General features: G+C 41.4%; 1 long non-coding RNA gene across 2 annotated transcripts in view; it reads right to left on the bottom strand.

Annotated features, from left to right (window-relative positions):
- LOC113963644 overlaps positions 1 to 26,653 on the bottom strand; it is a 45,532-nt gene that overhangs the window by 755 nt on the left and 18,124 nt on the right. The window contains exons 3-6 of one of the 2 annotated variants that reach the window (XR_003532909.1): positions 15,719 to 15,788; positions 7,837 to 7,841; positions 6,931 to 6,934; positions 5,577 to 5,588 (exon numbers count right to left, since the gene is read on the bottom strand). This is a non-coding gene — a long non-coding RNA (uncharacterized LOC113963644). Of the gene's footprint in view, positions 1 to 5,576; positions 5,589 to 6,411; positions 6,417 to 6,930; positions 6,935 to 7,211; positions 7,222 to 7,836; positions 7,842 to 15,715; positions 15,789 to 26,653 lie in introns of those variants that run through there. The other variant, XR_003532908.1, reaches the window with a different exon arrangement.

The following is a 26,653-nucleotide window of genomic DNA, read 5'->3' as shown; positions in this document are numbered from 1 at the left end:
ATTTATTTATTTAAGGAAATTTATTTAAGGGAATTTAAATAAAACTGGAGTTGGACTAATTTTACTTAATTAGCACATTTTTTTTAACATCAAGGAATAAGAGCAAAATGCAAAGAGACTGGTTTAATAGATTGGAAATTATGAGCATTTTACACTGTGTAATAGGACTTTGTGCAACTACAACTAGCAGGCTTAATAGCTCAAACTCTCCTGGCTTTGAACACTGAAAATGCTGTTAAATTATTAAGCTTAGTCTCCACTGGCAAGGACATTCAGTGTCTGAAACCTTACCAAACCTCAAGGCAGCTGACAGCAGATAGTGTAATGAAAAGAACAAAGAGGAATTGGGATTTTTAAAAAAATAATTCTTCAGTTCATCACTCAAACCAAAAAATTTAAAAACAGGGGCTATGAAACCTGAGCCAAAATTAAAACTTTAAAAAAATTCTGTTGTAGAAGCAAATGATATCAATTATCACTTCAGGCTGAAGGAAAACATATCAAATCTATTTCAAGCATTTTAATCCCTCATGAAGTGACGTGCAAAGTACAGACAGCATTCAAAACACAGGGAAGGAAGTAAAGAATGTAGTGCTTGTTTTATACAAAGACTCAGTGGTTAAATATAAATTGAGCCAGAGGCAGGAGAGAAAGATGAATGGAGCATAGGTCAGGGCATTCATCTGGGACTTGTAATACCAGAGAACCAGTTCCTACCCCAGAAACCTTTTAGGTATGAAGAGGAGTGGCATTGACAGGAGATCCTTATATTACACATCTTGGTGTTTTGGCACTCTGGGGAGGTAAGAAGTGTAGACTCAGATCCGCTCTGGTTGCTACAGGAATAAGAACTGGATTTCACATATTCTAGGGATTGCTTTAATCTCTGGACTTTGAGCAAAACATGGGAACATGAGTGGTGATACTTCTCTGTCCTGGTTTCATGCATGTAATCCACCCATTTTTCAGTGTAACCTATTCTACTTTTTCAAAAGCCTAGATATTAACCTTTACTAAAATGCTAACTTTATGTATGGACTCTCCAAAATGGATGTATTTATGGGCGTTGTACATAGAGTTAGTGAAACATTCAGACAGGTAATGAGGAAACCTTGATAGTATGTGTATCAGCTTCTGAGACTCAGAAGAAAAAAAGCGGGTGCAGGTGGTGGAAGATAATTACTGGACTTCTGTGAAATCAAGTCACAATATATTTTGTTCACACAGTAGGAATATGGCTCACCTAGTTTCCTGTGTGAGTATTAATTGGAGACTCTACATCATATCGCATTCTGTTTCTGACCCTACTAAGATTTCCCCTTCCTGGCACCCTGCAGTCCTGCCGTGGGACCTCAGCATGGTCTCTGTGAGCTGCCCCTGTTCCTCTTGGCTCTTTGCACTCATACCTCCACCATATTGCCAAGAAGCAGCCCGTGAATCTCAGTCAGGTTGCATTTTCTACACTCACAACTAGTCAAGGTCAAGACGTCCTAAATGTTTACAGGAGATCACTGATGAATGGAGAGCTGCTCAGACATGCTGAATTGCAGATAGCTACTTTAACTGACTTAATTAGAACATGCTAAGTATAAATGCTATGTGAAGATGAAATTTGCTCCTGCTAGTAGCTAAGTGGTCTTTATCTAGAGGCTAAATAGATTGGGAAAAAATTGAGGCATGAACAAACTAAAAAAAAATCATAAAAGGAAGGTGAATAAATGAAGAACCGAGTGCAAGATTTAAATACACGTGGTGTTTTGGCAGTACACATATATACTGTGCACTCCTATGGTAGTGTCAATTTTCCAGGTCAAGCAGAAAGAGTTATGAGAGAGTTTGACCCAGTTATTGCTGAGACCCTCTGAGGCAATTCAATATTGGATTACCGCTAGTAAAGGGTATGTAGAACAAAATACAATCTTTGCTAATTGCAGCAAGCCTGAAAAAGCAATTTTTTTTTACCACAATAAAGAAAGCCAAGTATTATTCAGGACTTCTGGATTCTACTCAAGATCTGTCACCAACAGCAGATGCCAGTAATAAATACAGGCCCATTTCCAGAAATGCAATAAATATGGAGTTATGCTCTGTTTTTCCCATAAGATCTATTTTCGAATAGGATATACACTGTAAACAAAAGGAAATAGAGTGTTTTAGTATTCTTCAGATACACCTGGAATTTATCGATCAGTTTTAAATGTCTTATTGTTCTTTCTTTTCCTCCTGATTGCTCTAATAACACAAATCCTTGACTATACTCCCTCCATACCCCACTCCCCAAATAAGCAGAGTGCTGAGATGAGTATGGAGGATCTTTGTTCTGAGCAGTGCCGCAATGGTTTCCTCTCACTTATTTCTGGAATTTGGAAAGATGGATCCTTTGTTAGAACAGCAGGGTGCAATTTCATTGCATCCCTAAATTTTTATGGCGTCCACTTCTGTCTTTATGTTTTATCACTGCCAGAGAAACTGCCTTATTTCAGTTCTTCCTTCCAGAAAGAAACGGACTGTGCCCTGCAGCAAACTATTACATGGAAAGATTCTGTTTTGAATACTTGTTTTGAATAATTTTTTGACAAATTACTCCTGTCTACTCTACCAAGGACACAAAAACACTGGAGAGACACCTGATAGCATTCATCTTACCTAACCTGAGGCATCTGCCCGGTAGATGTCTCCACTTGAGCTAGACCAGGGTTCCCTTCTTAGACTAATGGGTAGAAACATGCATTTCTAGTTCATGAGTCATCTGATCTGGTTTGGATGACTACCTCAGGACAAGATGAATCACAAGGAAGAAGGGCTCATTTCTCTCTGCTGATAAGAAAAAATAGCTCTGACGAAGACATCTCTTTTGTAGATGCTCACATTTAGGTGAGGGGCATTGCACCCCCTGAACCAGAAAGATCAAGAATTAGTGTCTGGCACTAATTCCATAAAATCTGAAGAATAACCCACTTTTCTAAGACCATTTAGAAAATTTGACAGCACTTGCTAGGGTTCTGTCAAAGATTTTCTGTTAGGGTAAGGCTCTGTTTTCTCTGCGTGTTTTACTCCTAACAGGACAAAAGTTAACCTACTGAAAAAACTTCCAGGCAAAAGGACTGTTTCCTTAGGACTGAGGTTAATCTGTTGTTTTGTGATTTTAAGGAAATTTTGAAGTTTAAATGCTATAATGAAAACCTGGAAGAAGATTGCATTGATAAAAACCACAGAAAAAAACCTAATTTATGTAGCCTTTTTCCCAAAAGTCTAGCTATACATTTCAAATTATTAGTGCAGAAGAAAGCATTATAATTTTTCCTTGCTCCATCTTAATGACTACATCATTTTGACGTAATTTTATTACTGGGTTCTACAAATTGGTGCTATTTACTTTAAAAATCAAGTTACCTAGAAGGCCTTCTAGCTTTTGTGAAAAATGAGGGATTAAAATATTGCTGGGAAGTCCTGTCTCAACTGTAAAGTGCCTGGGAATTTCAAATGTAACACTGTAATTCCTCCTGCCTCACGTTTTAGAATCACGGAATCTTAGAATAATTTAGGTAGGAAAAGGCCTTTAAGATCATCAAGTCCAACTGTTCCCATGGCACTGTCAAGTCCAGCACTAAACCATGTCCCCAGCTGCTACATCTACATGTATTTTGAATACCTCCAAGGGTGGTAACCCATCCACTTTCCTGGGTAGCCTGTTCTAACACCTGCCTGCCCCTTCAGTGAAGAAATTTTTCCCAATATCCAATCTAAATCTCCCCTGGTGCAAACTCAGATCATTTCCTCATGTCATATCACTTGTTACTTGATGTGGTGGGTTGACCTTGGCTGGATGCCAGGTGCCCACCCAGCTGCTCTATCGATCCCCTTCCCAGCCAAACAGGGGAGAGGGTAAGATGGAAAATAACTCATGAGTTTATAACAGCAGAAGCAAAGCAAAAGCTTGTGCACACAAAAGCAAAGCGAAAGATAGCAGGATTTATTCTCTACTTCCCATCAGCAGCGATGGTCGGCTACTCCCGAGAAACAGGGCTTCAGCACGGGTGACGGTTCCTCAGCAGGCAGCCATTGGAGACAAGGAATACCTGCCTTCCTGCTCCTTGCCTTAGCTTTTATATCTGAGCTGACATCATATGGTATGGAATATCCCTTCGGTCAATTTGGGTCAGCTGGCCTACTTGAGTGCCCTCCCAGGATCTTGCCCTCAGTTGGGGAAGGAATGTTACAACACTGATGCTGTGTTCAGTAGTAGCCAAAACACTGGTGTGTTATCAACACCCTTCTAGCTACCAACGCAAAGCACAGCACTGTGAGGGCTACTATGGGGAAATGAGCTCCATCTCAGCCAGACCCAATCCACCTGGGAAAAGACACTGATCCCACCTGTCTACAACCTCCTTTCAGGTAGTTCTAGAGAGTGATAGCATCCCTGCAAAAGCCTCCTTTTTCTCCAGGCTTGTTATAGGTTGAGATTGGCCCCCCCTGGGAGCCAGGGGCTCAGAGGTGATTGGGTGCCAGGGCAGTGTTCCCTGGAGGGCCAATCACTGCTCGTCTTGTTCGCTTCTGCTGAAAAATCATATATACACAACCACTGGAAGCTGTTGGCAATTTCTGTCTGTGTCTGCTGCCGTGTGAGGGTGGAAGGCCGAAATGGTGGCAGGGCCTCCTTCTTTTCCCCCTCCAGGGGGAGGGGAGGCCCTGCGTCCCATAGCCCTGCCTAAGTCAGGGTTGGAGGCAGTATTTGGAGTGAGTGTTTGTGAGGGACGCGACTCACAACATCTGAGGTAAGCGGGAGGAGGCTAGGCCCTCTTACCCTCCCTGCAGCTGGGCTGAGGGGCACTTGGGACAGTGTATAACTGGACCGAGCTGCCTGTGGCCAAGGCTAGGGGGCTTTTTTCCCTCTCACTGTTAAGTGGGAGTGGATGCAAGGCTTAGTATTGGAGCTGAGCCAAGAGACAGGTTGATAAACGAGAGCAGCTCGGTGCCAGAGAGAAAAACCCAGGCGAAATTGGAGACGGGCCAAAGGGCTCAGGAGTTGCCCTACAGAGGTTTGACCGGGGGCAGCCGAAAACTGACTCGGAGGATGTTTGATAAGCTGACTACACTACAGCAGCCTACGAACCGAAGTATGAGAGAGAGATCACACAGCAGAAACGACACAGAACCAAGGAGAAAGGACTCAAAGCTATCTTCTTGGACTTCATGAGGAAGAAAGGACTTCAACAAACAACTGGAGGTTGGTGGGGGGAGTGTTCCGGTTCTCTGAACACTTCCACAAGAGAGAGACTGCATTACCTATCAGCCTAAAGAGTTTTTTTCCCTGAACTGAATTGAGGGAGAAAGCTTAAAGGAACTGATAGCAGTGTATAATATTATGTATATAGTTGCTTTTAGCTTGTGTAGTATTTATTTGTGTAAATAAAATGTAAATACTTCCCCTTTCCCCTATAGAAGCCTCTTGCCTGAAAGTTTTTCTCTTTGGTGTTGAGATAAATTGTGGGAAGGGGTGGGGGAAGCCTTGAAATTGGATTTTCGATTTTTGTGGTAGCTCAAACTACCACAAGGCTACACAACCCCAGCTCCCTCAGCTGCTCCTCATAAGACCTGCATTCCAAACCCTTCACCAGCTCTGTTGCCCTTCCCTGAACATGCTCCAGAACCTCAATGTCTTTCTTGTAGTGAGGGGCCCAGAACTGGACACAGGATTCGAGATGAGGCACCACCACTGCCGAATAGAGGGGAATGATCACTGCCCTGGTCTTGCTGATGCAACCCATGCTGCCATTGGCCTTCTTGGACACTTGGGCACACTGCTGGCTTGTGTTCAGTGGCTGACAACCAGAATGTCCCGGTTCTTTTTCACTGGGCCGCTTTCTGGCCACTCTGCCCCAAGCCTGTAGCTCTCCATGTGGTTGTTGTGATCAAAGTGCAGGACCCAGCACCTTGCTGTGTTGACATTCATACAACTGGCCCCAGCCCATCAATTCAGCCTGTCCAGATCCTTCTGTAGAGCCTTCCTACCCTCCAGCAGATCAAAAGTCCCATACAACTTGATGTTGTCTGTGAACTGAGGGTGCGTTCGATCTCATCATCCAGGTCATTGATAAAGATATTGAGCAGAACTAGTCCCAGTATTGAGCCCCAGGAAATACCACTGGTGTCTGACTGTTGACTGGATTTAACACCATTCACCACCACTCTCTGGGCCCCATCATACAGACAGTATTTTACACAGTGAACAGTGCACCAGTCCAAGCCATGAGCAGCGTACTTCAGGAGAATCTGTGAGAGATGGTGTCGAAGACTAAACTGAACTCCAGGTAGACAATATCCACAGCCTTTCCCTCATCCACTTAGCAGATCCCCTTGCCATAGAAGGAGATCAGGTCAGTCAAGCAGGATGTGCTTTTCACAAACCCATGCTGGCTGAGCCTGATTCCCTGGTTGTCCAGTATGTGCAGCGTGATGGCACTCAATGATTGTCTTCATGACCTTCCTCGGCACTGGGGTCAGGTTGACAGACCTGTAGTTCCACGGATCCTCCTTCTAGCCCTCCTTGTAAATGAGTGACACATTTGCCAACTTCCAGTCACTTGGAACCTCCCAGGTTAGCCAGGACAGCTGGTAAATGATGGAAAGTGGCTCAGTGTGCATTTCCACCAGCTTCTTCAGTACCCTTGGTTAGATCCCATTTGGCCCCATAGACTTGTGTGCATCTAAGTGGTGTGTCAGGTCACTGACCATTTCCTCTTGGATTATGAGAGCTTCATTCTGCTCCCTGTTCCCATTTTCCAGCTCAGGGGCCTGGGTACCTGGAGAACAATTGGTTTTTCTATTAAAGACTGAGGTAAAGAAAGCATTAGGCACAGCCTTTTCCTTATCCTTTATCACTATGTTTCCCTCTCTATCCAGCAAAAGATGGAGATTCTCCTTAACCCTCCTTGTGTTGTTGATGTATTTATAGACACCTTTTTTATTGTCTTTTATGGCAGTAGGCAGATTAAGTTCTGGTTGGGTTTTGGCCCTTCTGATTTTTCTCTCTGCAGGCATCCTGAATTGCCTGCCTGTTCTTCCAAATGCTGTAAACCCTTCTTCCTTTTTTCCTGAGTTCCAGCCAAATCTCTCTGTTCAATCAGGCCAGCTTTCTTCCCCACCAGCTCATCTTTCAGCGTATGGGGATGGGCCACTTCTGCACCTGTACAATTTCCTTCTTGAACAATGTCCAACCTTCCTGGACTCCTTTACCCTTCAGGACTGCCATCCAAGGGACTCTGTCAACCAGTCTCCTAAAGAGGCCAAAGTCTCCCCCTATGGAAGTGCAAGGTGCAGTTGTGCTGGCCTCCCTTCTTACTTCTCCAAGAACCAAAAACTCATTCATTTGGCGTCACCTGGAAACTCACTGAGGGTACCCTCATTTTCTTTGCTCAAGATGGCCTGCAACCATCACATCACCACGAGTCCTTCCCTTTTCACAAACAACACGTCTGGTGGGGCGTCTTCCCTCGTTGGATCCCTCACATGCTGTGTCAGGAAGCTATGATCTTCCACACACTCCAGGAGCCTCCTGGACTCTTTCCTCTCTGCTGTGTTGTATTTCCAGCAGGCATGGTTAAGTTGAAGCCCCCCACAAGAACAATGGCTAGTGATCACGAATCTGCTCCCAGATGCTTATGGAATATTTCAGCTGCCTCTTTATCCTGGCTGGGTTGTCTGTACCAGACTCCCACCAGGATATCTGCCCTGTTGGTCTTTCCCTTGATTCTTACCCACAAACACTGCCTCCACCATCACTGAGATCCAGATAATAAAGCCACTCCCTAACATATGGGGCTACCTCACCACCTCTCCTTCCTTGCATGTCCCTTCTGAACAGTTTACAGCCATCCAGCACTCCAGTTTTGTGAGTTATCCACCATGTCTCCATGAGTGCAACTAAGTCACAGTTCGCCTGCTGTGCAATGGCTTCCAGTTCCTCCTATTTCTTGCCCGTTTTGCATGCATTGGTGTAAATGCACTTCAGTTGGGCTATTGATCCTGTTATTTTTGGGGGGCAGAAGCCCTTATTCTTACATGACCATTCTCAGGCATGTCTGTGGTTTCTATCATGTCAATATCTCCCGGGTCTTTGCTGCCACATGGATCTCCATCCCCTACCTCCATGAGTCAGCAGACTGAAAGACCCCATTAGCACACTGTCCCTTAGACATCAGCATGTCACCCTGAGGCTTATCTCTAGTGGGCCTGGTTTTATCCCTTTCTATGAGCTAAGCCTCTGAGAAATAGCCATTTGCTCAGCTGGGCACAGGTACCCATGGTGTTCCTCAAATATTAACTGCATATTAGTATCAGTTAACAGAAAGGATAAACCAGAACCTTGTGACCAGACAGCACTCAGAGAGATAAAGAGCGTGGGATCCAAACAACATAATTTACAAAGCTCTTCTGCTCTTTGAACATATTCATGGAGAGTAAGATTGCTTTTCAGTTCTCGTACATCACTGGGAAAGGACTAAACCTGGTGGCCCTGGAAAGAGTATACTTCAAGAAAAGAGTCCTAATTCAGCTCACTAATATGTAATATAATTTATTGAAGTAGTCACTATTCGGATCACAGCATTTAGATTTGTAGTTCTCAGTAAATTCTGCAACAGGCGCAAAACTGAACTGGGAATAGGAAGTGCAGGTATCTGTGAGAGCATATTGTGGGGAAGTCAGTATCACAGAAAATGTTATTTCTAAATGTACAGCTTTTGTGTACATTCAAAGACATCAAAGACTTATCTCTGATTCTGAAAACATTGGGATTAAAATAACATTGGGCTATATTAACAGTATTGGTATTAATAATCATATTAATACAAAAAAGACGCAAATCACTCTGTTCTGAATTTATTCAGCTATCTTTAAAAAGATGCATGAACCCTCATTAAATCAAAGGTATTCTGTTTTCTCATCAATTTTGCTTCTCATTTTTGCCCATTTGTTTTCTTTAGGAAAAATTCTGGTATTTCTGTTTCAAATCATGTAGTTCACTGCATTGTTACAAATGCTTATAAATTGCCTGTGATATATCACTGAATCACAGAATATGCTGAGTTGGAAGGCACCCACAGGGATCATCAAGTCCAACTCCTGGTCCTGCACAGGATCATCTCCAAGAGTCACACCATGTGCCTGAGACCATCATCCAAACACTTCTTGACCTCTGTCAGGCTTGGTGCTGTGACCACTTCCCTGGGGAGCCTGTTCCGGTATATATCCACTGATGATGAAGGACATGCATATATTAGATGAGAAAACTACTTTAATTTTTTGGTTAAAGAAGTCACTACACCAAGTATTTTAAACAGGTAGTATCCAGTTTTAAACAGATCCTTAGATGAAACTTCATTAAAAGATAGTGCAGTAATAAAGACCCTACTATGTTAAGAAGAACTTAAGAGAATTGCAAAGCTACTATTGAAAAAATGATGAAATTTAAGTTTCAGTCCTAACACAGTCCTAACTGTTATTCTTAACACCAGTGTGCCTGTCCCTTGAAAACTCTTTCTGATGAACCCTCCTTGGCCAGCCAATTGAACACATCATCCAAATGACAAGTGCCTAGCACAGAATGTAATTTCCTGCAATTTAAATGAAGAATTACAGGCTGTTTAGTATCAGACATATAGAGGATACTAGCTGAGCACATGGTTATCTCTATTTCTGTATGATACTTGTGGACAGCACAGCACTTTTCCTATCTTAGTTATCACATAGATTCCATGAGCCCCCCTTCAAACATACATGCATTCAACTCACCTGTGTTGAATCCTTTTAAGTATTCTCTTCCCCTTCCCCTATGCACTTCCTGTAACATCTTAAATATATACTCTGAGCTTGTGAATTCTGATAACATGCTTCAGTCAGTTGCACGAGTTAAATGAAGTATGAATAGAAGGTAAGTGGGAAGTAATAGGATGGAATTAATGTTGTTTTGGTGTATCTCAACTTCCAGGCATCAAACCTGTGTTTCATTCTCTAGTTCCCTGAAAATAAAAGGTCCAGGATGGACACAAATTTTATGCTACTGCTTAAGACAAATACATCAAGAGGACATAATACTATTAAATCTTTTATTGATTCACTTAATAGATAAAATAATTCAGCTGTTTCTCTACTCTGAAAAAGCTGTACAATGCATCCCATCTGATCCTGATTTATTGGTATTCATCCTTCCCAATATGTGCGGAGTCCTTTTGGCAGGGGCTGGCATTCTCTCATCTGCTGTATCCTGATGCACATCTGCTCAGAAGTGTCACATGTAGGTCAGGCACAGCCAGAGCTACAGACAAATAGTACAAAGGCAGATGGTTACCAACTGCACTATGGGCAAGATTTTGGCTAAGCAAGGTAATCACTTGCTCCGCTCTCAAATATATTCCCAATTTTGACAAAGATTTTTCCATCATTCTTTGAAAAATGGGGATAAATTCCCGACAGAGAAGATTTATCTATGATGTGCTGCAACTTATCACTGCCAACAACCTTAGTTATTTACCTAAGCTTCAGCAACATCATATAGTTTAGCTATAAATTGTTCACATATCTCTCTTCGGAGAGGTCATAAAGGGGGGCATTTTTTATAAAGAAGAATTGGAAGTAACCCTTCCATCCTGATCTCTAGTGTAAATTTTAAATCCATCACTCACACCTAATCCAAAATTAATAATGTAGTCTAGCAATACCACTGTAGTTCACCTCTCTGTTACTTCCCATGTTTTATTATCTTGACAGTTTTTTCTTCACAACAACATGAGAGTTTAACCCAAAACATTGGATCATGCTTCTGTTTTAAATGCAGAACCAGAGTTCTGGCTACATAGACTAATTTTAAATTAGTCAATAACCTGAATATGAAGGTTGTTTTATTTCAATTAGGATGCTGCTTGAGGTTTCGGTATTTTGGGATTGATTTCCAGTGTCTACGTGATATGTTTAACAATACTAATGATGAACTGATAATTATAGCATGGGCTATTGTGTGATGTCTAAAATGTGATGGGTGTTTACTCTGTAAATCTTGAGTACAATTCTGTATCAACTAGTGATTATTTATCTTCATGAAAGACTACTGCAATTAAATGATCAATTATATGTGAAGATTAATGCTAGTTTCATGGTCATTGTCCTTTTCTCCAGTCATTTGTACCGAGTGAATAAACTTGTAGAAAATAATTTCCCCTCAACCCTTCTAAAAAGAGCTTCAGTTGTGCTGATATGAAATGTAATGTGCCATTGAAATAATATTTTAGATTAATATTTACAAGCATTTCTGTTCTGTACACATATACTGATTGGGTTCATCTGCACTGTGCAGACATGCACATTTCTTGCTGGCTCTTCTTTGCGAAGTGTGTTCATATCTCTGGGTGAAAAGTGTCATAGAAGAAGTAGGTGGCAGTTACATCACATATATTACATCATATAGGTTACTATGTAATTCTGTGATATAATTACATCATATAATGACAATGTTGTCGACAGTGTTATACGATGCTATTACAAGAATAATAATACCCTACTTTAATAATTTTTAAGAATTTGGGCTTAGATACAGTAATGCTCTGAATAATTTTTGAACTTTTTTTGTTTAAATAGGCAGAACCTGAAGCGTACAGAGAAGTTAGAATTATATGAGAAGATACCATTATTTACGTGTTCATTTATTTTCCTGTTCAGAGCATGAGTGTGAATAATTGGACTCAAACATTAGATTTTCAGATTTCAAAGCCATGTGATGACAAGAGGCACAGCTCAGTCGAAATTCCTATTTACTCCATTGCCATTTTGCCTATGTAACATCTGCAGGATGTGTGCCCCACACCAATTGCAGTTACTTTGATGTAATGAGTATTATCTGCTAGTTTGCACCACTACTAAGTGCCAGGTGATGTGCTATTTAATTGTCATGATTAGGACTACATCTGACTGTGTTATTCAGGAAAAGCCATCCTCCTACTTAACATCAGCACACAGCTACCCCTGTGTAAAAAAACCCCTTTTCAAAAATCTCTTCTTCAGTGAAGTACCCCAAATTGGTAAACACTAGTTGAAGAGATGCCCATCTGCTCTGTGAGTGCCCTTGTTAGCTGTCAGGATTTGTAAATACAGCAAATGGTATTCTTAATATGTTTCAATTACATTGTGAAATCAGTTATTTTGTGAAATGGCTGTTTTATAATATGACTGCGACACGTACATAATTGGACTCCCTCAAGAGGAGACAAACTGACAGGATACATACTGAGAAAACTAAAAGGTCTGTGTACAACTCCAGATTTGCTGAAGAACTAAAGTGATTGAAAACCTGTTTATTTTCCCTTTCTTTTGACAGCTTATTCAGAATGATAACACACCTAAAAGTCAAATAGTTTCTTCTTAATGATGGCAGAGACACAGGGAAAAAGCACTGGCTTCATTGGAGTCTGCAGGATTTTGGCCCTTGATTTCAATGGGAAAGAAATGAGTCAGTGATTCCTAAAAAGCATAGGAGATCACAAGCTACAGAGGACTGGAGACTGCTTGGGATGACTGGATACTACACGTGCAGTTATGGAACAGAGCACGAATAACTTTGCTGACATGCAGGAACCTTTGCAATGTATAAGAGAAAGAAGAAAGCAATGCACAATTGAGCAAAAGAGCACAGAAATCATTTGGTTTCCACCTAGCTACTGGGAAATATCAGTATTTTTTCACTGTACTTTTGTGCAAATGGCTGTATGTTCTGCATGCAGCAGGTACACAAAGACAATTTCATGCCAGGTGCTTGTGTGTGGTTCTAAAATCCTGACAAACCAGCATTCCAGATATGGCACCGCATTGGAGGTTGTATTCCCACACACAGTTTGCAATCCTGCCCATTCACTTGGGACTCAAAAAGATTCTCCAGGAAAAATAGACCTCATTTATAGTTTTCTCCAAGGATATTAAGAGAAGAGCTGGCTTTCTGTGCCTGGTCTGAGGTCTGAGGATGTGCTAACCGGAGACAGCTGGACTCTGCATTGAACCTGCTGTGGAAAAGTTGAGGTGAACTGACAGTTCTAAATTCTCTGAGCCTCTCCTTCCAAAGACAAGAAAGAAGATTAACAGCTGTGTTCGTGAAGTGCTTTGAAATCTATAGATTAAATTTAGTGCCTAAAGTCATGTGGAGAGCTAAATACTTTTATTGTCTTCTGAAATAAAAAACACCTTCAAAACAATTTCAACCCCTTCTCCCTCATAGTCAAATAAAGGAAATTAATCTTGGCCACAATTAACTTTCTATCCTCATTTCTCAACCTGCTCCATCTGCTACTTCATCTGACCTGTTCCTACACTTCACTGATCAAATGCAGTTGCAAGCTTATCCATCATCTTACAGCATAATGAAGTGTAAACATTTTCTGCATCAATCTGTCATGTGAGCCATAATTTGGAGTTCAAAAGATTGCATCCAAGACCATTTTAAGCTTTAATCACAACCATGCTGAATGATGAGCTACTTGCCATTAGCAAATGTATGTGCCTTTTGCTGCTAGACATTCTCAATGAGTCCAGAAATTCTATAATTTCAATAAACATTTGGAATTGACCAAAATTTAAAAACCCCGAATCAATAAAAATTCACCCTGCAACAAAAACAAATAGTTTTTCTAATATGACCTTTTTTAGGTCGTAATAGCCACCCTTAATGTCTAGATTTCTATTTGATGTGAGTACAAGAGAAAACATGATAGCAAAATTATCTCAGTGACCTGAAAGCAGATATTGGAAGCACAGACGCAAGACTAAAGATGATTATACATGGGGTATTGCTTGTATCCTTCAATTTTGCCTCGTATCATCTGTTGTTACATAAAGACTAGTTCAAAACAGCCTGCAAAAAGCAATCATACACCATTTTATGCATAAGGCTGAAGTAATCAAGCAGCAATACAGCACTGGTACATTGAAGCCAAAACCTGACATCATTGGTTTTCAATACTGTTGTCAGATAATATTAATAGTAACTGAATCCAGCATCTGGTCTGCAGGAAGGACAAATGATCTTTTTCCACTACTCTTCATATCCACAATAAGCAATATTAAATTCAGAATGGCCAAGCTGTAAAATGTGTTACAAACAGCAAGAAGCAGTGGGGACCTTAAGGAATATAGGGAAAACAAGACAAGAACAAGTGAAAACAGAGGTCCAGAAGCTCACAAAGGCAAAGGGCAATGAGGATCGAAGCAATCAACAGCCTCACTCATGACGAAAAAAGGTTAATTGAGACTAGATATTTAGAAATGGAGGCTGAATTTTCAAAGAAGAGTCTAACCAACATTTAGTTAAGTAGAATCATTCAAATTAGTAACACCCAATGAAACACAAACTGGAAAACTTGCTGACGCAATTTTGTTTTTCTACAATTGTCTTCAAGAGCTTATGGGATGCCTTAGAGATGTGAAAATTGCAAATATGGCACATATTTTTAGAAGGTGGAGAAGAGTCGAAGGAGCTAGAACTCAGGGAATGTAACTTTGGTGCTTAAGTTATTAAGCAAACTTATTAGGCAAATGACCCTGAAGCATCCAAAAGGTAATACAGTAATTGAAAGCCAGCGATCATGGACTTATCCAGAATCATGTCAAACCAATCTAATTTCAGTCTTTGACTAAATAAGTAGCCTAGGGGATAACAACGAACATGATTTGCTTTGACTTTCATATGGCTTTTCACACTGCTTTAGATGGCATTCCCCTAAGCAAAAATGAAGATAGGTAGGACAAGATTCAGCCTCAGATTTGTGCATAGGAATGTCTCTTGTTTACCGTATAGGTGTCTATATGTAACCTAGGCATCTAAGCCTCCTTTGTAGGGAGGAGATCTAGGACAATGCAGTTGCCCACATAAAGATATCAAGTACCATCTGAAATGCCTCCTGGCTGACTTTCAGCTACCACTTCAAAGGAGAATGGACATCCCATAGGTCTTGTGTCAGATCTGCCAGCCCTGCATAGCTGCCCGGAGGGCACCACTGTACACTCCAGACACCAAATTCACTCATTGCCCACTGGAGGATAAGCAGAATAGCTCTCCAGCCTCTATCCACTGTAACAGCAGCTTAGACATCTAGCTCATAGGTGGACATGTGCACTGAGAGAAAAACATGCATAGAGATGGGGAGTTTTTTTGTCAAACATGGATGTGTTTCAAATAACGTTCAGTAGGGATTTACCATATGTTTGGTCATGTTAAGCAACTTGTAGGATGGAATTGAAACATTTTTTTTTTTTGCCATTAATAAATGACAGCAAACTGGGAAGGGATGCAAGTACATTGGAGGACAGGGATAACATTTTAAATTGTTTTGACCAGTGCAGAACTGATCCAATTTCTGCAGGTTGTTCAGTAAAAAGAAATTCAAAAAGCTTTCTTTAGCCATAAGGTGTGGCTTATGGCTCTACTTCTTGTGCATCAACGGTGTTGGAAGATAGTTTTTCTGTGAGTATGAGGGCTAGAAGATATAATACTAGGCTGCAAATGGCTAGTGCGACTATCAGGGCGTGGTCATGAAATTCAATAAGTTATTCTATAATAGGAGATGAGGCATCTTGAAAACCGAAGTGAGTGGTTGGCCATGGGATAGATGATGGGGTGTACTGGATTTTCACCTGTGATTTAGTCTCGACAAGACTATGTAATGGTTTTACTAACTACCCATAAGAAAGAAGCATGAGTGGTTTGATGTGGTTGGCTTGAAACCAGCTTATGAGGGTTCAATTCCTTCCTACAGAAATAGACAGTGAAGTACTAACAGTAAGTCACCAGTAGAGTGGAAAATGATTCAGCAATTGCTGTGATTCACAAGCTAAAAATGTGTGTGTGATGGTGCTGCAGAAAAGACAACTCCCATTCTTGGATTCACTGGCAGGGATGTCATGTGCAAGACACCAGAAGTATTTAACATGCTCTGATCCATAATGATAAGGTCCCTGCTAGAGCATTACTCTATCCAGGGCTGATAGCCACACTTTAAAGAAAGATGTGACAAGCTGCAGAGAGAACGGAGGAGGAAAATGAGTATTATGACAGGAGAGACACAAAATATTATTTCTGCATAAATTCAAGGATTTGGCACTGTGGGGAAGACTAGGTTATAGGGGGGAAGAGAAGGCAGGAACCCATACAAGTCCCCCAGCTCATCAGGTTATAATGAGAAGAAAGGAGATCAACCTTCCTCTCTCTGCTAAGGGCGGTACACAATGTAATTGGCCTGATTTGCATCAGTGAGACGTATTTAAATCCTGGAGCCTTTTATGGGAGATTTTTGGGAACAGATTCAACAAAAAGGGAAGGCTAATACACCTTCAGAGCGACAGAAGGTGGACCCATGTCTTTTCTGTGGGGAGATGCTAGAAATGGCAAAAGTGTCTCAGAAACGATTGCTCACCTGAACATCCCCTGACTACAGAGAAGGAGAAAGAAATCCTCATTGGTGCAGGTGGCTGAGAAGCTCTTGAAGGAGGTGGCCAAAGGGCAGGCATGGAGGAGCCCTGATTATGTGGCCTTTCCCCGCAGGAGGCAGGCTTTTCCCAGGGCCCACTGCAACCACACTGTGGCACTGACTTGAGACTTGGAGGCTTGTGTTTCTGTGGCTGTTGATTGAACACAATATGCAAATGGTCTGCTCATTTTTTTCTTTTGCTGTGAAGGTGGAGTGATGGTAGTTTTATTATAGCGCAAGCGTTCTTTAGTAAGGTAGTTAATGAGCTGTCAAGATTTCTGTAATAAACTTCACTTTCAGAGTAGTAAGTAATAACTCACTGAAAGATGAAGCTTATTTTTAGTCATTGCTCAGAAATGTGTTTTACTAATTTTGAGAAATAAATCTCATCTTTTTCAAGAGCCTTATCACTCAGTAAAAACAGACTGTGAGACTTTTTCAGAGAAACTGGGTAGGTTTTTTTAATATGCATATAATTACTCCTTCTTATTTATAGTGAAAGTATGTGTGCCACGGAGTTGTAAAACTGTGGAGGAAATTGGGGGATTCTGGCTCATCAGTACCATTCTTTCTGCCACAAGCCATTCCTCTTTCCTCGTGTATGCTCCTCATGAGAAGACAACTCATCTGGCCACCAGTAAGTGAGAGCACAGAGCTCTGACCAGGACATGGTGGTGCTTTACAGCTGAGCACAGTTTCTTGTCTTGACATTTTCTGAATTAAAAAAATGTCAATTTTGATTTGCCACTCTCAATCCTTTCCTTTCCAACAAACATTGCCCACAGCTGTGCTCAAAGGGGGAGAGGAGATGAAATTATTTGTTGTAAATAATTTGTCTGAAAGCACATTTCCTTTTGCAAATGATGTGCACACAGTTTATAGTCCCTGACTTTATAACTCTTTAAAGTTTTACAGTGTGGATATACTTGAGATAATTTTTTTTCCCTAAGCTTTCTGCTGCCTTTCCAATTTTCATGTCTTATGGCTGGTCAGAGAAATCACTTGCTCATGTTTCTCGTCCATGAGCCGATCCAGGCTTTATGGTTAGGAAAATTCCCTCTCTCGGTTGCTGATTATGTTCAGATACCTTTCTAGTATTGCCGAAATATGTCCCCAAATAATAAAAGACCATTTTGAGGTAAGAGGCAAGAGCCTTTTTTGAATATTCACATAAGTTTCAACAGAGCTTTTAGATTCTGCACATCTCCTGCAAAACACAGAGTATCCTGCATTAGTGTTCATGAATAAGCAAATACAAACCAGTAAAATATGGCAACAAATCTGTGTTACATCCGTCAGCGTAGGAGCAGTGCCTCTCCCCAGTGCCTGTCTCCCAGCTCCCGCACTGGCAGACTGATGGCTGCATTGTTAACCTCGGCACCTTCCCTCCCAACTGATGGGGATCCTTATGGTTATCGCCTGCATTTTACTTATCACGAATGTAGCAGTATTTCTGCTGATTCTTCCACTTTCTTCCCTCCAGGAGAGTGACTGAGGGACTGAGGTGTTTTGCTCATGACCTCTGGTGGTAGAAGAGAGGCTCTACAACCCCCTTATTTGCCACAAAAACGATCATGAAAAAAAGCCGGTAGCCTTGTTTCTCGTGAATAATCAGGCTGTGACTTAACTGGGGAGGGGCACCGAATTTTTCTTAAGTACATCCTTACATGATACAGAGTTGATTGAATGAATGTTGTCACGCAGACAGTGCCATAGGCAGAGACAGGTTGGGGGACATAAGGAGCTGTAATTACTCGCTTCTCAAGTGCTCGCTCTCCAGGAGTGTCCTTGCTCCATGATGTTTTATTTTATGGCATCTCCTGAACTAAAATAATGTACAAAAAAATTGTACACTTTTTTTTAGCACTGAATATTTTTTTATGAAATTCAATTTATTTCTCTTTTCCCACACACTTTGCATCAGATATATTGTGATCCTGTTTGCACCCATACAAATCCGTAAGCAGAGCAAAATTCAGGCAGATTTTGGTTAACTAACCTGCAGAACTGCAGCAAAATATGTACATATAAACTATGCATTAGCTAAGTATATATAAATATTAACTGCATATTACTGAGGAGGAAGTTGTGGAAAATGCAAATCAAGTAACATACAAGCATTTGCATAAGAAAGGCAGTGCTGGGTACAGGCCAAGGTATCTGCAACCTAATCTTGTCTTCAGACAGCTGGCAGCTCAAAACAACTACCAAACCATTTTCCTCCTCTGTATCAGCCCCCCTGTTGCCCCCATCTCCTGCCCAGTCTATGGAGGTGGGTCATTGTGTCTCTGTTGTTCAGTAGATTAAGCTTCAAGCTTTATTTGAGAGAACAAAAAGGGACAGTTTTACTCCTGTTCAAGCTGCCCCCTCCCTGCGGGTCAGTTATCTAAAACTTTGCAGCAATGAAGTTGCTCATTGACAGAGAAAGGGACAAAGAAGAGCTCCATCTCCCTTCCAGTCCTTGCATGGAAAATCTCAGGGCAGGCTTTTTTTCTAGAATCAAACAACCCTCTCCTAAACCACAGAGTAAAAATGAGGTGCCATTTCCCAGACACTCAACAGTGCAGCAAAATCCTTCCCCTGCAAAGTTCAATGTGGAAGGATAAGAACTAATGACACTGAAGGAAGGGGATGAACTGCAGAAGTGTGGATTTCCCCTGCAGACATCTGCAAAGAAATTGGGTCACCTCAGTGAGTTTGAGAGCAGGGCTTCACCCTGCCAAAGCATTCAGCCTACTTTTAGCCCTGTGTACGTGTAGATCCCGTTAGTCTCTTCTTAGTTTTAAGCCCATTGACTTCACTGGAACCTTTCCTTTCTTAAATCTTCATGTGTCTCTGAGCTAGGTCAGCAAAGATGGCTATTTGAAACTCTCTCTGTATTAATGAGGCTAGATGATTTTGAAGCTGCCTTTTCAAAAGTTACTTGACAAATCTTTATCTTACATTATCTGTGCTCTGAGAAACACAACATCACTTTTAGTGCAATGTGGTATCAATGTGTTTCTTTCTGTGGCAGGCACAGGAAGAGACACACTTTCTTTGAAAAGTCGGGGAATATACAGTTTATTACAAGGCTAAGCAATTAAGTTTCATTTGGGAAGAGTTTCATAATAGACAGCAGACAAAGTCCTCTCAACAGATGAATATAAAGTCTCCATCACGTTTCAGGCATCTTGTTGAAGACAGTACAATTCAGAAGTCACTGTTGTGACATGTTGAAACATATGTGCCCAAGCTTCAGCACCCCTGTACTAAGTGCTGGGAACTCAGAGAAAGAAAGTAGCAGCCCAGACTCCTGCCAGACCAGTACATCCCACCTTGTGCACTTCTCACCTGGAAGTGCCTGCCTGTGGCCTTCCAGTGACCACAATAGAGGGGATGATGGGGATGAGATGTCTTATAGGTTCTTCAGTTACATGCATGAAGTTATGGAGCATGGAGCCAGACTGATGATTCTACAGTGGTTGCAGAGGAGGAAACGTTCTGGAGAGTTCAGAAATGAGCTCTGTTAAATGTGGGGTGGCGAGGAGGGGTGGTGGAGGATTTGAGAACTTGCCCAAGTGCACGCAGGCTGTCTGGGTGATAGCCAGGGATAAGTGCTTGGCTCCATTGCCCTTGTCCTTGCTCACTCAGAGAGGTGTGAAACAGGCAGGTGCAGTCTGACAGCTCTTTTCAGAATTGTCTGTGAGAGAAGAGGATGAAAAAAGCCATCAGAAGAGAAGAGATGCCTAGCCAAATGCCCATCTTTCTCTTGGCTAGCACTTAAAAAGCCAAGATATTCATGACGGAGGAAGTGTACTGTGTTTGTGTCAAACCTCTGAGATCTTCTACACCATCATTACCCCACCAAAGTTTTGTCCCAGGTGATTCTCAAAATTTGTATGTTTAAAGTATTGGCCATGGCTCTGCAATGAGATGGAAGGTAGTTCCTCCTTCCTCCTGGGTACACACCAGCATCCCATAAAATGTGGGAGCAGCGTTTGTCACCTCATCTCCAGGGGTACATTGCACGGTAGCCTGAGTGTGTTGCAACAATAATGGGAGCTATATTTGTACAATGGGAGCTATGTATATCTTGTCACCTGTGCAACCATGGCCATATGGTTTTGTAAGAGGAGAGTTAAAAAACTATACCCAAAGATGAACAGTATAGAGAAACAAAAGTGCAGGAAATCCTTTGACATTGCTGAGTTCAGATCTGACACCAGAAAAAAGTTATAGGTGTGAGGAAGGGAGAAGAGGAGAGGAGAAAAGCCCATTTTCCATCTTTGCGTACAATATGGGAGACATGGGAAAATGTTCAAACCCAAAGACAATCACCAAGAGTTATGTATTCACCAGACAAAAAGGAATGGAGCCAATTTTAGAAAGGAACAGCTGACATCCCTGTACCAGGATGAAGGCCATGAGGAGAGACAGAGACAGGCAGCAAGCTAAATTAGAAAACAAACTAACCGGCTGGTACGTGTGCGCAGGCCATGCTACAGCCCTCACAAGTCTAACACAATTTCAGCATGGGAAATATGAAAAAGGGCATGAGGGAGACAAGGGCAAAAAGACAAGGACAAAGAAAAGAAGGGGAGAGCAGTGTGCCTCTCCCAGCAGAAACCGGCTTTCCTCTTCTGTGTGTGCCTTTCCTATCTTAATGTACAAAGCTTGCGGCCAGTCGATTAGATCGCTCTCTCCCCCTTGCCATTTGTATGTCACGTCTCTGCTTATCTCGGATCTTCCCCAGGGCAGGGAGTATACCTTCATGTACACAGCCTAGCTGCACTGCAATGCAGAGGTTAAGAAAAATAGTAAAGCACTCACAGAGAGAAAACAGTATAGAGATTTTTTTTTTTGTGAACAATGGAAAAAAATAAATTATAGTGTCTGAACTTGTTACATTTAACTGCATACACATATTGAAAGTCTGCTGCCCTTTGTGCCTTTATTATTCCCATGCATCTATTTCCCTAACCTCACTTACCCCACACAGCTAAGTATGGTGCCCTTTTACTGGAAATAAGCTCTGCCCCTGTCACTGTTAAGAAGATCACTGTAATGCTTGCTGTAGGGGAAAGAGGGAGGAAAATCAGTGCCTGATGTGCTAGCAGACAGGAAAACTCAAGGGTCATAGGAAGCCACAAATCTGCCAGATATGATTAATTCAGTGGAGAGGGTAGAAGCCTACAAGTTTTTTCTGTTTTATTTATACTGTCAAATTTCTTTTTACTTGATGCAAGAGACAAGGGATTAGGAGTGATGTCTGAAAGGAGGGGTCCCAGGACACAGGAGACATTGGGATGCTGGGCTGTTGCAAGGCAGCATGGCAGTGATCAGGACCTATTTGAGTACGGGTGACACAGGCCTGCCTGACATGTTAAAATACTGTCCCATCTGTGACATGGCAGGTAGGTGATGTTAAATGTGGGCAGCCTTTGGCTGATAAGACAGGAGCCATCTGTGGTGCTACCTCCTCATCTCCAAAGTCATGGCTTTACCTCTGTCTTTGGAGCAGCACAGAGATAGTTGTGTGAGATGAGTGGAGTGAGATGACTGTGTGAGCAAGGGTGGAGAATTACTCCAAATGTTAATGAAGTTTCAAGAAGCAAATCTTAAAAATCCCACAGTCCAAGGGATTTCTCAGCAGCAGCAGCATTTTTTAAGAAGGAGAAACCTAAACATTTGGACCAAAATGATGTCTAGCTGCTTTCCCTCTTCTAGTAATGGATTAACCTCCATCACACCCTATGCACCACCGCTGCCACCTTGTCTTCTCACCCTGTCTTCCCTCCATTTCACAGCTTAAAAAATACAGTTATCGCCCTTTCACTATCAAGAACTCATGTAGTCCTGTTCTTGGTCTTTTGAACTTCCCTTCCTATGTCTTTGTCCTGATAAAGCCCTTGGTAGCCTTTCACTCTCTATTTTCCACTCTCGTGCTGCTGCCCTCACTTTTGTATCACTCCAGGCATGAAATAACCTCCAGAGAAAGGTTTTTACATTCTCATCCTCTCCTGTCAAAAAACTCACATCTGTCATAGACCTGACAAGTAGTGCAGTAATAGGGTAGCAATAATACATGAAATCTTCAAGATGTCCACGATGGACATACACACATACATACATATATACATATATATATACATATAAATGCAGGAGGGCTTTCAAGAGTTTGTAACCAAAAAGACACATGACATTCTTCTTCCTCATCCTCCTCCCTTTTCATCCATTTCCCCCAGGTTTTTCATTGCCTCTTCATTTTCTTGGTGAACTCTTTTAAACAGGACTCTTTTCATCACTGGAGAGTACTTAAAATGGAAATAATAACAGAGAAAAAAGCAAACAAGGAGGAGTTTCAAGATTTAAAATTTTTTCAATTTACAATCTCACAATTTTTACCTCATAAGCTTTATCTATACTTAATTCAAATTGGAAGAGGGACTGACCACAGCTTAGAAGTTAAGGGACAGGGCATGATTCATATCCAGGCAGCTAAAATCCATATTGTCTCCTTTTTTCTTTCAAAAAACCCAAGTGTGGCCATGTCCAGGCATGCTGGGGTGGTGCCTTCACATCCTAACCTCTGAGTTCCATCGAGGCACTGTGTAGAGGACTGCTGGTTGACTGACCAAACCTGTTTAGGGAAAACACTACTGATAAGCTGAGGAGTATATATGTAGAGGAACAGTGCTCCAACTCATGGCCTGGCTCTTTTAATTTATCTGTGCAAACATACTCATACTGCATCCATTCCATAGCAAATGGTTTTTCTTGTCCTTACTTTTTCTTGGTAAGTAACAGAGCATTTAGCTATGTAAAGAACGTGAGAGCCTACCATCCCACTCTGTCCAGCAGAACTTGCAGGAAGTGCTATATTGAGAAGTAGACCTGTGTAACATGAAATCCTGCTTGCACCTTCTCCAAATGGACTAAGATGATGGTCTCATGCACACAAGGCTGAAGTCCCCAAAAAACCCAACAGCAACGTCCTTTGAAGACAAACTCTGCCTGAGACACACCATTTGTCAACCCATGACTTGTATGTGTACAGACACAAACAGAAATGGGCACATTCTCAGAATGGTGTTCACACTGAAAGTAGCTGAAGTGACAGTGCCCATTCTTCTGCCCCTTCTTCCTCACATGCCTTCCTAAGCCTGGGTGCTGATCTGCCAATCTGCCTTGGCCAAAGGAGCTGTCAGAGGTGAGGTACTCAGAACTCTTACGCTTTTGCTTTCGAGAGCATGTAAACACGGTAACAGCAGTACTTTGCAATGGACAATCAGATTGCAAAGAATTTTGACAACCTTAACTATAAATAGCCAGAATGCTGGGCACACATTGAAGTAGAAAAATGAAAAGCTGGGAAGTGTTCTCTGATTAAGCATATCAAAACCTTGGATCCAAGCCTCTATGACTCTTTGTCTATGAACTATTTTATGTGGACTGGTTATGGTGCTTCTTTTCTCCTAATTCTATAACTGACAAATTCACCAGTCTTCAAAGCAGGAAAAACTGCTATGACAAGTTTGACCTCTTCCACTCTGCCCACCAGAGTTTCACCATACAAAACATGCCCAGGAGGTACTTCTGTGTTGCTATTTGTAGTTATCCATGAAAGGAAGATCTGGTGTGTCATTTCTTGCACAAAGTTTCATCTGGGATGGGAAGAATTTGGCATTTTGTATCTCTGTAATTTTGAGTGCTAACAACAAGTATACATGCATTTAGCTTTGATTTCTCAAAGACCGATTGTAAACCTTTGCCCTAGGAAGGAAAGAAGTATACCTGTGATATCAGATGCCTGCCACATCTATAGAAGGGATCAGCTGGATCTCACCAGTCTTGCATGTACACATTTCCTTCTGTTGAAAAAAAATAGTGGAAGGGGTAGGGTTAGTGGATTCCAGGGCAAAAATGAGGGCACATGATTTTGAGACCCTCTTACAAGACTTCCTTATGAAGACAAATCTAAAGCAACTTGGGCTTATGCAATATGTTACAGTGTAATTGAGGAGCCTGAAGTAGTGGGATTTTTGGAAAATTACCCTGTACAACTTATGTACCTTGATGAAACAAAGCTTCCCCATGCGATGTGGTGCCTAGGAAGGGAAGCCCAGGAGTCTGGGCTCAAAGCTTCCTCAGAGTGCCCCACGTCCCTCTGACTGGAGAACAGAAAGTAGGACCAGGTTATATGCTGCATCTGCTCTGCAGTTTGGGTGCAGCTCTTCCTATAACTTCTAGTTCATTCATTTATTACTTACCATGATTGATTTCTGCGGTTATTTGTTCAATGATGCAACAATAACATAATATAAGCCAGTTATTTGTCTGTTCTATACACTGTCTTATACGTAGGAAATGTCTTCACTTTTATGAAAGCTTAAGAGGCATGGAGCATCGTTTATTAAAGTGGGAAGAAAAATAATGTTAGATTGGATGTGGAATGTGTCTGGGAAAAAAAGACAGAGTTCTCCATTTATGAAAATTGAAGTCCTGAAATTGATATTACTCAATCTGAATATGCCCATCTGAATAACTAAGCAGTAATGACCATGGTACAGGCTATTGCAAGCAATTAATGATCAGCTCTAAGGGTTGATGGCCTGTGAGGAAGTTAAGGGACATTAACCTCTGCTGGCTATTAGTCTTTCAGCTATTGCCAAGTGCTGACTCTGTGGCAGATTCCTCTCATTTTTAAAATATAGACCTTAAAATTTACACTAAAAGCATCCACAGTGTAATGAATGTAAGTGAGCAAGACATCTCTGCAAAAATAGCAGGCAATGAGGTCAGTGCTCTGGTGGCCCAAGACCTCTTCAGGATGTCTTGGCTTCTGCTTGAGTCTGGATGGCCAATGACAGAAGGGCAAGGAGACACCTTTGCATGCTTCCAGTTCTCCTGGATTCATGGGTATCCACTCTCTGGGGACTGCTTTATGCACACCCACCAGCATGAAGTGTCCTAAGAAGAAACTGGAGTGGGGATATTGCATGTTTTCCTTTACCTGTGCATGAGTTTCAGCCTTCTAAGAAAGAAAGAGAGAAACAATAGGAGGATGGAAGATACTTGGGAGGTTTGTATATATGTGTGCATATGTATTTATACCTGTATATACAAATATGAAAGAGTGGACCTGATACCAAAAAAGTGAAGTGTTTAAATATTTTTTGGTCAAGAGTACTTGTAAAGGATATTTATTTTGGCATTTCTTTCAATAAGAGGTGATTAACAGAAATCACCTGATCTGCCTTTCTCCCAGTCTTTTGCAGCCCTTAGGCTGGTCACAGAGGTTATAGACAGACAGTGCTTCACAATACATTTGAATAGTTTTGTCTCCAGCACCATTTCAAACTGCAGCCCCAGATGTTAGACAGAGACTAACTACACAACTTTGTAGCACAAACAATCGTAAAAGGCTTCAGAACCCCCAAATCTTCAGCAATCAGTCTAAGGTAAGTAAACAATAAAGACTGAGAAGAAGGAACAATAATAATAATTGGTTTTATTTCAATGGCAGAAAATACTTTTTTCACTTTCTTATTCTTGTTTGTCCTACGGTAAAGAGGGAAATCAGGGTTGTTTTACAATGAAGTTATATTAAACAGGATTTACCAAGTAACATTGTTACTGTAATTTTGCTTCAGACAAAACCAGTCTAATTCACATGAGATGGTTTTATTGCTTATCCCATTGGGACACATAAAAACACTGGAGAGAATCAGGAGAGCAAAAATTGTAGGAAAATGCACCTAAACAGCATCTACTGCTTCTATGGAAGATGGAAGAGTTTATTTATTTTGTTATATATTACTACATTATATTGTTATATATTACTATATCCTCAGGCCCAGGATATAATTGCTTTTTCATTGTAAAGAAGAGAAAAACTGATGCCATCAAACCTAGTCTACTGCTGAAGCAGTGGTCACAAATTGAAAATACACCTTTTGCTGTAGCCCATATTCTAAAGCTGCGTCCAGATTTCACTCCAAATTGGTCTATCAGCTGTAAATCCATGGTCTACTGACAGATTCTTCTGTAGTACTGTCCTGTTTTTGTTTTTTTCCCAGCACTGTCAATAAAAAAAAGAGAAAAAAAAAGAAGAAAAGAGAAAAAGATGAAAGGGGAAGGGGAAGGGGAAGGGGAAGGGGAAGGGG

Source organism: Neopelma chrysocephalum, unplaced genomic scaffold, assembly GCF_003984885.1.
Source record: "Neopelma chrysocephalum unplaced genomic scaffold, ASM398488v2 Primary Assembly neopelma1_25, whole genome shotgun sequence".
Classification (NCBI taxonomy): Eukaryota; Metazoa; Chordata; class Aves; order Passeriformes; family Pipridae; genus Neopelma; species Neopelma chrysocephalum.
The sequence above is the reverse complement of the archived record's forward strand: the minus strand, read 5'-3'. Positions and strand labels throughout refer to the sequence as shown.